This window comes from Haemorhous mexicanus, chromosome 4, assembly GCF_027477595.1.
Source record: "Haemorhous mexicanus isolate bHaeMex1 chromosome 4, bHaeMex1.pri, whole genome shotgun sequence".
Lineage (NCBI taxonomy): Eukaryota > Metazoa > Chordata > Aves > Passeriformes > Fringillidae > Haemorhous > Haemorhous mexicanus.
This window is the reverse complement of record NC_082344.1, coordinates 16,663,471-16,675,448: the sequence shown is the minus strand read 5'-3', so window position 1 is coordinate 16,675,448 and position 11,978 is coordinate 16,663,471.

Genomic DNA, 11,978 nt, shown 5'->3' with positions numbered 1-11,978 from the left:
ACCTCATTTTCTAGTTAGCCATGAACTATCAGACTAGTCATGCCTTTAAACAAGCAGGACTTTCAGGGATTAAGTCTGGTGCAAAGCTTGCTATGTCAAACCCACTAGCACCTTCCCTTCCTATCAGGTGTGCCAGAGCAGCCTGCCCAGACAGCATGACCCAGGATAGTGCCTGGCCACAGACCTCAGTCCCTGGGGCATCAGCCCTTTAATTTTCCCCTTCGGAAGCGAATGCCGCTGCCAATGCAGAAAGTGTTAAATTTTCTCCCCCACCACAATACTCCTCCGGATGACAGAGACGCCCTGCAATTTCCCTCCACATGCCCATGTGGAGAAACACAAGTCCACACCCCAACAAACACCTCCACCTCACAACTCAGGGGAGGTCTCTCTGGCTCTGGAAAACCAGGCCTGGGCAGTGTTTGAGCTGCATGGAGAAAGAACACAGATTCGTTTTTCCAGTGATGATAGCAATGCTTTGCTCTTTTCTGGGATCTGGCTTTCTGTTTTAAGTGGCCCAGAGCCAGGCAGCACTAAGTAAGCAATAGCAAAGGTATAGCATAGTTTCTGTTAAAAACCTACTCCTGGCTCTGCAAACAGGAAGCTAAAACCCTTACCTTCCTCAAACACATCTCCACAAAGCCCCTTTAGTAGGACACACTGGTTAGGGCAGGCAAGACAACACGGAGGCTAAGGAAAGCATAAAGGGCTTACAGGGAAGTTGTGCAGGGTGGAAACAGGGAGTGGAGACACCCTCCTCTGATGGGAGAGGGCAAAAACATGTTAGACCATGTGTATCACAGCATCTCGCCCTAAGTACTCTTAGGTACTCCCAACAGCCCTATCTGGTGACTAAGGGAGAAGGCACACAGGGAGGTTAGAAAAAGGCAGAGTTTCCTGACATTCATTTCCAGGAGCATTTACTCATTGCTGGAAAGTGCTGAGAGCAGCAGTTGTTCCCCAGTTCTTCCACAGAAAATCCAATCTTGCCCCAAGGCATGTGTCAGAGACTTTTTCCAGTGATCCATGAGAGCTGGGAGGCCACAGCAGACACTGGGTCCAAATGAGATGACAAAATCATCATCATCTGATTGTGACTCACCTCAAGTAACTTAGTTTTGGGAAATTAGCTTGGAGACCAACATCCTTCCCCACCTGTTAGTGATTTACATCCAGAATTTACATCCAGAACCTTGGGTACAGGAACTGTCTGCAAAACCCAGAGATTTTTTTCAGGGGAAACTCATCCTGAAGGGTCCCTCCTTAGCTGCAGCATGGACCTCCTCCTGCTAAGTGGAGTCAGGACCTGTATGAAGTAACCTACAGGTCTTCAACATCAACTTTCTCATCCCCAGTGTAGCAGTTATTTACTTTGTTAAAGGGGACTATTGCACAGCAAGAACCATTCCTTTGCATTAATGATCATTATTCAGATGCATTAATGATAAACAGGAATAAAAGCAAAAATTTTCCAGGCAGCAAATGAGACTTCCAGATATGCCAAGCCATGGCAGCACTGGGTCTCTTGATGTTCTCCCACAGCCTTCCCTACAGCACCTTCCTTTCACTTCTGTTCTGGCTCATTCAAAAAGCATAAAATTAAGCTGGGAAGCATAAAAGAACCAGATACAGTCAGTAGCTGTCTATTGTACAAAACTGATATCTAAGGGATTTCATTAAGCAGTCCCTTGACCTCATTTGGCTGAGAATTTTGGACAGTCAGAGCAAGGAGCTAGCACCAGTTTACTCAGGTTGAAACAGAGAAGGTGAACACTGACAGAGGGCAGAGCAGGAGAAAATAAAACACCAGGGTGGAAATGCATAGTGGAAAAGGCAAAGCTGGAGAAACAGCAGTGAGAAAAAAGGGTTGAGGAGGAAAATGCCAATAGGGCAGAAAAGCCAGAAGTCTGGGAGGGAGAAGGATTGGAGCAAAGGTAACTAAGGAAACTGGACTGGAAAAGGGGGAGAGAAAGCAAAATAATGAAGTGAAATCCACTCCATAAGGCTGAGCTGGTCTGTCAGAGGCTGAGCTTAAGCAGAGGGAAAAAGCGTGGCCCCAAGTCTCCCTGTCCCCACAGGATCACAAAGCCTTCTGCACAAGTCTGTGGCAGTGGTCCCTGCTGGGGTAGGTCTGGCAGTGTCTGTTCTCCTGCATCAACTGTGCTCTCATGAGCTTGTTTGCTTAATTAATATATTATCCCCAAGAAATCAACTTTGCAAGCCCTGCCTTGAAGCTTGGTGTGATCTGCGCAAAAAATTTTGAGTGTTAACTTAAAATGTTTATGGCACAAGTCCTGGTGCTCATGCAGTGCTCTGAATTTCCATAGCTTGCCTAAGAATGCCGGTGTTATTGCTGGCATGTACAGCCTACGCTGCCATCAGGACTCCACTTAAATACATGCCAACTGCAACTATTTTATGCAATTTCTCTCAAGGTGGAGAGCGGCAGTACTGGCAAAGATAGAGGTAAAGAAATGTTGAGAACTTCTGCCTCACGACCAACCTTTTTAGTGTTTCTGGTGATTGACTCACAACTCCTTTTTTAACAGGGCCAAAATTTCCTTTAGGTTTCTGTCTGTTGTTTACATATCTAAAGAACCTTTTCTGGCAGTTTGCAACATCTCTGGCCAACTTAAATTCAAGCTGAGCTTTTGCTTTTCTAACAGCATCTCTGCAGTTTTAGTATTAGGAAGAGATGCTTGTCATCAAGGCTATGGGATTATGACCCGACCAAGACAAAATGTGTTTAACATCTGATGGCTGATTCACATCACCACTTCTCGCAGCAGCATCCCCTGGTCCCTGCCAGACAATCATTACATGCTTTTGTCAGGTTTCTATATATGCTCTTTTCTGTGAATTTAAAGCAGACCTTCCCTTCCAGTAAATTACAGCTTTCTTTTTGCTTTCAGGCCAGGCTCATGTTTTCATGCAGCCCGAGCTCCTTGCGTTTGGCTTTTCCGAGATGCTGACTGCGGAGAAGGTTAAGCAGTTTAGTGGTTGAGTGGCTAGTACAAAAACAAACCTACAGATTTCTCATCCAGAACACCAAAACAACACAGTATAGAGAAACATCTCAGCTGGGACCAAGTATACGTGCTATTGCGTTACACACCCCCGGTGCTTATTTACAAAGCAAGCCAAGTTGGGCTGCCATCCCTCCTTAAACATGTACTTTTCATGCCCAGAAATTGTCCTTGGATCAAGTTTCTGGTGGGAGGAGTGTGTAAAGCAGCAGTGCCTGCAGGATCTGTGGCCAGCAGGCTTCTCCAGCACATCTTCCCAGAGGTGAAACCTGAGAAAACAATGGGGTTTTGGCACCTGTGTCGCAGGCAGAGTGGGAGCTTCAGAAAAAGTTTATTAAGAGAAGCCCTCCAATTAAGTCAAAAGGTGTGGAAAGAACCCCCTTGCTCTTTGAATTCCTCGAAGAAGAGCTTAGTTTGCAATCCAGTCTTGGGCACCAGACTTTGTCAATGGTATATGTCCAAAAGGTTATACAGGGGTAATTAAGACTTTGCACAACTTTGTCCAGCAGCGCAAAGGATGGCAACCCAAATATATTTATAAAAATAAAATTAATTATTCATTTAAACTGGTTGCAATAATAATAATTTTTTTAAGGTCTTAATCAGAATTATTTACAGCTAGGTAGCTATAACTACTAGTATAGTGCACTGGTTTTGAAGCAGTATTGAAGCAGTTATAATAAAGCAATTATATTGAAGCCATTATGTCCTTAGGCTTACAGGCTTTTTTGAGTCGAAGAGCTTCATAGAAGATGGCAGTGCTCCTGTCATCAGCTGGCAATCATCAATGGAACATTGTAACCAGCGACAAAACAAGAAGCAGCTTGGGCAATAAACAAGCTGTCTAGATACAAATGAATTATTCTCAATGAAAATAGTTGCCTTTGGATGTGTGCACAACCTGCTGCTCTTTCAACCTTCAAAGCACTGAAATAATGACATTTTTTAGCAAAACATCCAGCTGTGTCTGTCCTAAGAAGCAAAAGCCTTCTCACCCCAAGGTGTTTCTCACCCCAAGTCTGTTTCCCTTTCCCTATAAAATACACGCTATCACAAGAACTACAAAGCTTATGCCTTCAGCATTTTCCCCCCAAAATCAGTTACTATTGTGTGATGAGAAGAACAAGCACTTCTGACTGATCAAACCAAGGGTTTTATTTCTGCCTGTTGAAAGAAATCTCTGTCTACCAGCAGAATCTAACATAAATGAGCAGACTTGATTATATTTAAATAAATTAAAAATTTATTTGTAATTAAATTCTGAGAAAATGGAACTTTATACAACAAAAACTATATACACATAGGAAAAAACCTCATTGTACCACTTATCCCCCCCAAATCCATCTGAGACTGTCTTGAAAAATCGAAGTACTTATATATAAATGGGATGATATTGTCCTGGAGTGAGATCTGTCCTGCAGGTTGGGCAAAAGCTGGCAGTCTGAAGGGCAAAAGGGAGGCATTGACTGCAGAAGACATGGCCACACAGTGTTGACAAAATCAGTCGTCCACTTTGCACAATCTGGAAGAAAGGAAATCACAACAGGAAAGAATTTGAGTTAGCTGCTTTACTGGAAGCAGGCAAATAGGACTTGGAGCATCTGCAATGTGTCAGTTACTGCTGAATAATGAGGAACACATAGGTCTGGCAGTGCCTCCTTGGCAAGTGTTTCTCCCTCTACATACACCAACAAGAAGTAACTTTTAGAGCTCCAAAGCAAGGTCTGTGCTTCAAACCAGCTGTCCACAGCATCCCACATCAGCCAGCTCAGTTGTACAGCTCCCCATGTGCCCCATTCCCCACCCACAAAGATGGAAAGATGACAACAGGTGGGTCCTTACCTGTGGGTAAAAATCCATGCAGATCGGACACCTAATAGTACCTGCTGGCCAAGCACTAGAGAGAACAGAACCAAAAAGAACATGCAGCTGTTTATGTCACCACACTGAGGGTCACTGGCACATAAAATGTCACATAATCTCCAGCCGCACTGAGCAGCCATGACACATTTCCTCTGGAGAACCCTGCATATCCTTAACTCTCTCAGTTTGCTGTATGCAATAATGAGTGTGGGTCTCCCAAAGGAAAGAGCATCTTGGTTTTCATTAAGAGAAGGATGAAGTCAGGCACTCTGCTCTAGGATCTGAAGTATCAACAGGCTCCAGCACTGGGTAGTCCATGTACAGCAGCATTTATGTCCAACAGGTCATCAATAACAGCTTTGTAACTAAAGCATTGAGCTGTCCTCCAGGAATTATTAGTTCTAGAATGGAACAAGGCCTGACACTACAGAGTAACACTGCAGACAGCTCTGGCAAGAAGGACTTTGCTCAGCATTAAATGCTGCTTTTCAGCCTCACCTAAACAGAGCAGGAAGGCACAAGTTGTAACAGAGCAGCTTGAGATTAAAGGGAAAAATTATGCCTTTTTTATATTAAGTTCTCTCCTATCTTGCCTTCCAGTAATCCAAAGCACACCAGCTTTATTAAAACCTGCACAGAATTTGTCCAGCTTCTGCCAAGCCATCAATACCAATGAAAGTATTCCCTTATCTGATGGCACTACTAGAGCCTGGCATGAAAAGAAAATGTAATGTATTGTGAGCTATGGCCTGTGCCTAATCACCCTCTCTTGCTATACTCCCAAACTCATCTCAAGGGTTGTGTGCAAAGCTTTCCATCTGCCTTGGGCTGCCTTCCACCTTCCTCCTCTAAAGTAAAAATGGTGTAATTTGATTATCATGCAGCATGGGATGTGGTCATCATTGGAAGAGGGAAATGAGTAGAGTAAGTAAAGGTTTCAAAGGTAAGCCAGTCCACAGCAGTAAAACACAGTCTTGTCTGTATGAAAAACAAAAGGCAAAATTCAATGTCTGGTACATAATGAGGCATACATACCCTGAACTTCCAGTTTCATCTTCTGATGAATCCCTTTCTTCAGATGCTGAATCAGTCACAGACACATCATTACTTGTTGCTTCATCTTCATCATCATCACTCAGTGCAGAGCTGTCCAACAGCAGCTGGCTTCTTTGCTGATCACACTCTGCAATTTAATTTCAGTAAGTTAGATCTATTATTTACTCTCTCTCCTTGGAACTACCCTTTAAATGAGTTATTATTAATTGTCTGTAATGGTTCCTATTTGAAATGGACCCTATTCAACTGGGTTAAAATCAGTCTTAAATAAACTAGTTTTCCTAAATACTGAGGCTGAACTCTTCCACACACTGAGACTATTCTGCTACAGACCAACACAAAACATTTGTTCTATGCTCCCTACGAACAGCTAAAAATGTTACTTGAGAGAGTCTCAGTGTCATAAGTTCCACAGAGTTATACTATTTGTGAACAAATCTGCCTTATAAAGGGTAGCTCTCTCGCACAATTCTTACTAATAGGGTCTGCTGTGGTCCTAAGGTGTTAAGGTAACTTGAAAGTTATAACACATATAGTTCAAAGGAGATACATTTTTAACGGCCTGGTAACACCCAAAGGGTAAGAGCTGCTGTTTGCTTTTTAATTCTTGGAATACACATGCAACAATGATCTCTGCAACTCCCATGTCCGTGTAACAAAAATCAAGCACTAATCAATTAAAATTACAGAAAATGTCACCAAATTAAAGTTCCTTCTTACATAAGTATTAAGCAAAAACTTATGTTGTGGGGATTTTCCGCTGTGCTTGATAGCAGCCATCAGACATAGATGGGATCCATTCTTTAAGACACTGGCCTGAGGCTTTAGGACTGTTCTTTGCCTTTTGCTAAATGCAGTTTCAATCCCTGCTGTTCGAGATGGACACAGAAAAACTAATGATTATATTTATAACAATTCCATTATCAACTTTAAAATGTAAACTCACCTTCAATAAGCTTGCATCAGTGCATATGGGAAGAGAGAAAAAAGAAAATGCAATTAGACTTTGGTGTGCAGCCCTGGTGTTACATACCACCACCAGCTCATCCAAGCAATTACAACAGGTCAGATGAAGAATGCAAGGATATCGCTCTCTAATTTTGGTTAAGAACATTAAAAGTAGTAGCCAAATAGCTGTTGTCCTGAGAACAAATAAGAGGTTGCAGCTAGTTCTCTTCCCACTGCTGGAACAGGATAGAAACAGAGTCAGCTTTATAACCACCTAAAAACCCTCCTCCTTGCTCCCATTTCAGTTTCCAAACTGGATGTTGGCTGGAGGTGTTTCTTTCCCTCAATTTTCCCCAATCAGGAAAATTCATATTAGACGAACTAAAGAAAAAAGAAAAAAAAAAGAAAAAAGAAAAAAACCCAAAGCAAGCAAACAAACAAAAAACCCAACAAAACAGGGATTGGGAGGAAAGAATTCCAGTTGTCTGCTCTATGGGCACTAGGGAAATAGAACTCTAATATTTGCAATCTCTCAGTAGCTGCTAGAAGAATGAAGAACCCACAGATCTGCCAGTGCCACCTTGGCAGGAGTTTCCTCCTCAGGGTACACCACCAAGAAGTGACTTGGAGGGACGAGCTATTTGGAGCTCCAAAGCAAGGGCTGTGTTTCGAGCCAGCTGCCCACAGCATCTCACACTGGCCAGATGAGCTGTATAGTTCCCTCTCTGCCCCATTCCCCTCCCACAAAACAGAAATTGTAACAACACATGGATCCTTACCTCTAAGTACTCATCCATCCAGTTTGGAGAACTAAGAATACCTGGTGACCATGCACTAGAGAGAACACAGCCAGAAAGAACATGCAGACATTCATTTCACCACACATAAAGGGTTACTGATATATAGAATGTCAGAAATTGAAACATTCCCTACTCTGACTTAGCAACACCCCAGCCCAGCAACACAATTATTCCAAAAACTCTAATGTACTGCAAGCATTTCAGCACATCTCAAGCAATTATGTAAGACACATTCATTAATGACCTCATGAACAGAGAAGAAAAATTTCCATTGGATTTTGCTAGGATTTTTTTTTTTAAGTAGTTCTCTTCCAGACAGGCCGCTATATTCTAGGTCTGAAGTTTTCACACAGAATTAAGCAGAACCCAAACTTTGTCAAAAGACTGTTTCTACCCTATGTCAGAAATTACACTTTAGAGAGACACTTTATCCCACATATACCTATTATTGTTTCTTCCTTCCTCTTCATCACTTGCCAGTAGCATGGCTGAATTATTATCTGCTCTGGAAACAAGTGAGTGCTGCTGGTTTTGCTCCAGGTGCTGCAACAGGGTAGAAACAGAGGCAGTTTAGGAACCACCTACATACACTCCAGCCTGCTCCCCCAGTTCCATGATTGGATTTGGTTTATACATGTTTCTTCTCCTCTTTCGCCCCCAAATGGGCAAATTCAGTTGTGATAGCCACAAACACTTGGTGTAAGATGAAAAACTGCTGAAGAAAGGAAAACACAACAGGGACTGGGAATAAAGGATTCCAGTTTGCTTCTCTATGGGCAGCAGGCAAAGAAGAAGTGAAATATCCTCAGTCAACTGCTGCTAAATAATGAGGAACCCAAAGATTTGGTAGTGCCATGTTGATAAGGGTTTCTCCCCTGATGCAAAAAAATTACTTGGAAAGATGTACAGATTGGAGTTTCAAAGCAAGGGCTACACCTCAAGGCGGCTGCCCATTAGACAGAAGAGTTCCATAGCTCCTCCTCTGCCCCATTCCCCTCCCACAGAAAATGAAAGGAAGATGACAGTGGGATTCTTACCCATAAGAAGCAGTCCTTGTAAAGCACACTTGTTAGGGGACCAAAGCGCCTTGTGGTAGAGTGAACAGAACAAGAAAAATATGCAGTCATTATTTTCACCACACAACAAGGGTTATTGATACATAAAATATCAGAAATTAAGTATTTCCTATTCTGATCTAGCAACACCCCAGCCCAGCAACAGCCCAGTCCAGAACAGGAGCATTCTAAGTACTTTTATGTACTGCAAGCATTTCAACATATCCCAAACCACAGTGTAAGATACAATCAATAATGGCTTCATGGACAGAAAAGTTTCTGATGGATTTTACGGGTTTGTTTTGTTTTTGTTTTTTTTTTTTTTACTCAGTTCTCTTCCATACATGCCACTATATTCCAGGTATTACCTTTTTGCACAGGATTAAATAGAATCTAAAATCTTGGCAAAAACCAGTTGCTGCTCAGTCAGAAATCAGACTTTGGAGAGACACTTTATCTGTCACATACCCATCATCATCTCTCAGGTCTTCATCATCATCACTGGCCAGTAGCGCAACTGAATCATCCTCTGGTATGGAGAGAAGTGGGTACTCCTTCATTCAGGTGGGTAGAAAGGGTAGCAGCTTAAGAAATATGTTAAAACCCTCCTCCTTGCTCCCCTGTTTCATCCCTATCTGGATTTAGACTGCAGGCAAATCCTTCCCTATTTCTCTCTTAATTTTGCCAAACAGGCAAATTAAGTTGTGTTAGCCATAGAAATCTCATATTGGTTGCAGAGCTGATGAGAAAAGAAAGCCAGAACAGGGATTGGGAGGAAAGAATTCCAGTTGTCTGCTCTATGGGCACTAGGGAAATAGAACTCTAATATTTGCAATCTCTCAGTAGCTGCTAGAAGAATGAAGAACCCACAGATCTGCCAGTGCCACCTTGGCAGGAGTTTCCTCCTCAGGGTACACCACCAAGAAGTGACTTGGAGGGACGAGCTATTTGGAGCTCCAAAGCAAGGGCTGTGTTTCGAGCCAGCTGCCCACAGCATCTCACACTGGCCAGATGAGCTGTACAGTTCCCTCTCTGCCCCATTCCCCTCCCACAAAACAGAAATTGTAACAACACATGGATCCTTACCTCTAAGTACTCATCCATCCAGTTTGGAGAACTAAGAATACCTGGTGACCATGCACTAGAGAGAACACAGCCAGAAAGAACATGCAGACATTCATTTCACCACACATAAAGGGTTACTGATATATAGAATGTCAGAAATTGAAACATTCCCTACTCTGACTTAGCAACACCCCAGCCCAGCAACACAATTATTCCAAAAACTCTAATGTACTGCAAGCATTTCAGCACATCTCAAGCAATTATGTAAGACACATTCATTAATGACCTCATGAACAGAGAAGAAAAATTTCCATTGGATTTTGCTAGGATTTTTTTTTTTTTAAGTAGTTCTCTTCCAGACAGGCCGCTATATTCTAGGTCTGAAGTTTTCACACAGAATTAAGCAGAACCCAGGAACTTGACAAAAAACATCTTTCTACTCTTTGTCAGAAATTACACTTTGGAGAGATGCTTTATCTCTCACATACCGATCACTATATCGTGGTTCCACGTCATCATCACTTGCCAGTAGCATGGATGAATTATCATCTGCCCTGGAAAGTGGGTGCTGCTGGTTCTGCTCCCACTGCTAGAATGGGTTAGAAACAGAGGTAACTTAGGAATCACATGAACACCTTCCACACTACTCCTCTGTTTCAGTTCCCTGACTGGATTTAGGCTGGAAGTGTTTCTTTCCCTCTTTCTCCCACAAATGGGCACGTTCAGCTGTGATAGCCATAAACTCTTTGTATGAAATGAACAGCTGCTGAAGAAAAAAATCCAACCCCAAACCCACACTTATTTTTGCAGAATTGGAGCTGGGTAATGCAGATTCTTCCATAAAGTTCAAAACCTTTGCCAGCATCACTGCTGCATGTTTCTGCTTTGCATGGTAGCAGTGGCTACCATGCAAAGCAGAAACAGGGAATAAACTACCCTGTGGGCTGGATCTTTGTAAAATACTTATTGGAGTAAAAAATAGAACTGGATTAATAAACTTTAAATACTTGGAGTAATAAACAGTCAGTACCCCAACCAGCTACAGTTGTGCTTGGTACCTAAGTGGCAGGAGTACCTCAAATCAATGTTGCAGCTAAATACTTTGCATTTGGGAAGTCAAAGGCTTACTGTCCTCATCTTTCCTTTTTCTTTAAGTCACTGGCCTACATCTTGTGTGTTTCTAGAACAGCTTTAAATTTAAATCGGTACCCTCTATTCTATCACCCATGATTGCTAAACATTCTCCCCAAGTTTTGGAGCAACAAAAATTTTAAATTACTCTTTAAATCACTCTGCAAGTGATACTCAGAGATGCTGATGCATTCATAGATGCATTTAGGGTTGACTGGGAGCTATATCTAAAGTATGTAAGTCAGATCTGTGTTTCAGCCCTGAACATTTGGATGCCAGAAGGCAGGCCTGGGAGCACAAGGGAAAACTAATTTCGCTGTGAGATAGAGAGAAACTTGTCATTCACTACTTACCACAATACTGCCAGAATCATTGCCAGTTAGACTGATGTCTTCAGAGTCAGGAGAGTCAGCTCTGACACCTATGAATTCCTCACCAGCTAAAAACCAGAATGTTAGAATCAATACGAGAAATTGCAGAGGAATGAAATGGGTAGCCCCAGAGGAACAGGCTGAGGTAGGATTCATCTGTGCCCTGGGTCTCTTCTTTTCAGGAATGTGTCCAACATTTCACTCCAGCTTTGCTCTCAACAGTCCACAGGAGAGCATTACCAGACCTGTCCTCTGCAAGAAAGAGTGGCTGAGCTCCTCACACAGTTCTGTTGGATGACAGCAGCTTGCAGAAGGTACATATGAACATAAGATTTATCTAACACAGGGGAATGTTTACCATACAGGAAAAAAACCAAACCAAAGCTGGAATCATAGCAGTATCCCGATTTTACAGTACCATACTGTAGAGGTTCCCTTGAGAGACGGGGCACAGCTAATGACAAAGTTTCTTTATCTGCTTCCCAGCTGGGAGATCCCAAACTTAAGTTTGCTACCCTGTGTAGTGTAAGCTGGGGCAACTGCCTGCTGCTCAGAGTGACATTAAGATACTTGTGCAAATGTATCATAGCGCAGTAACAAACCCATGTGCTTGCCGCGAGCCTTACTGTTTACAGATGCCATACTAGGTGCTTCTAAAATCCC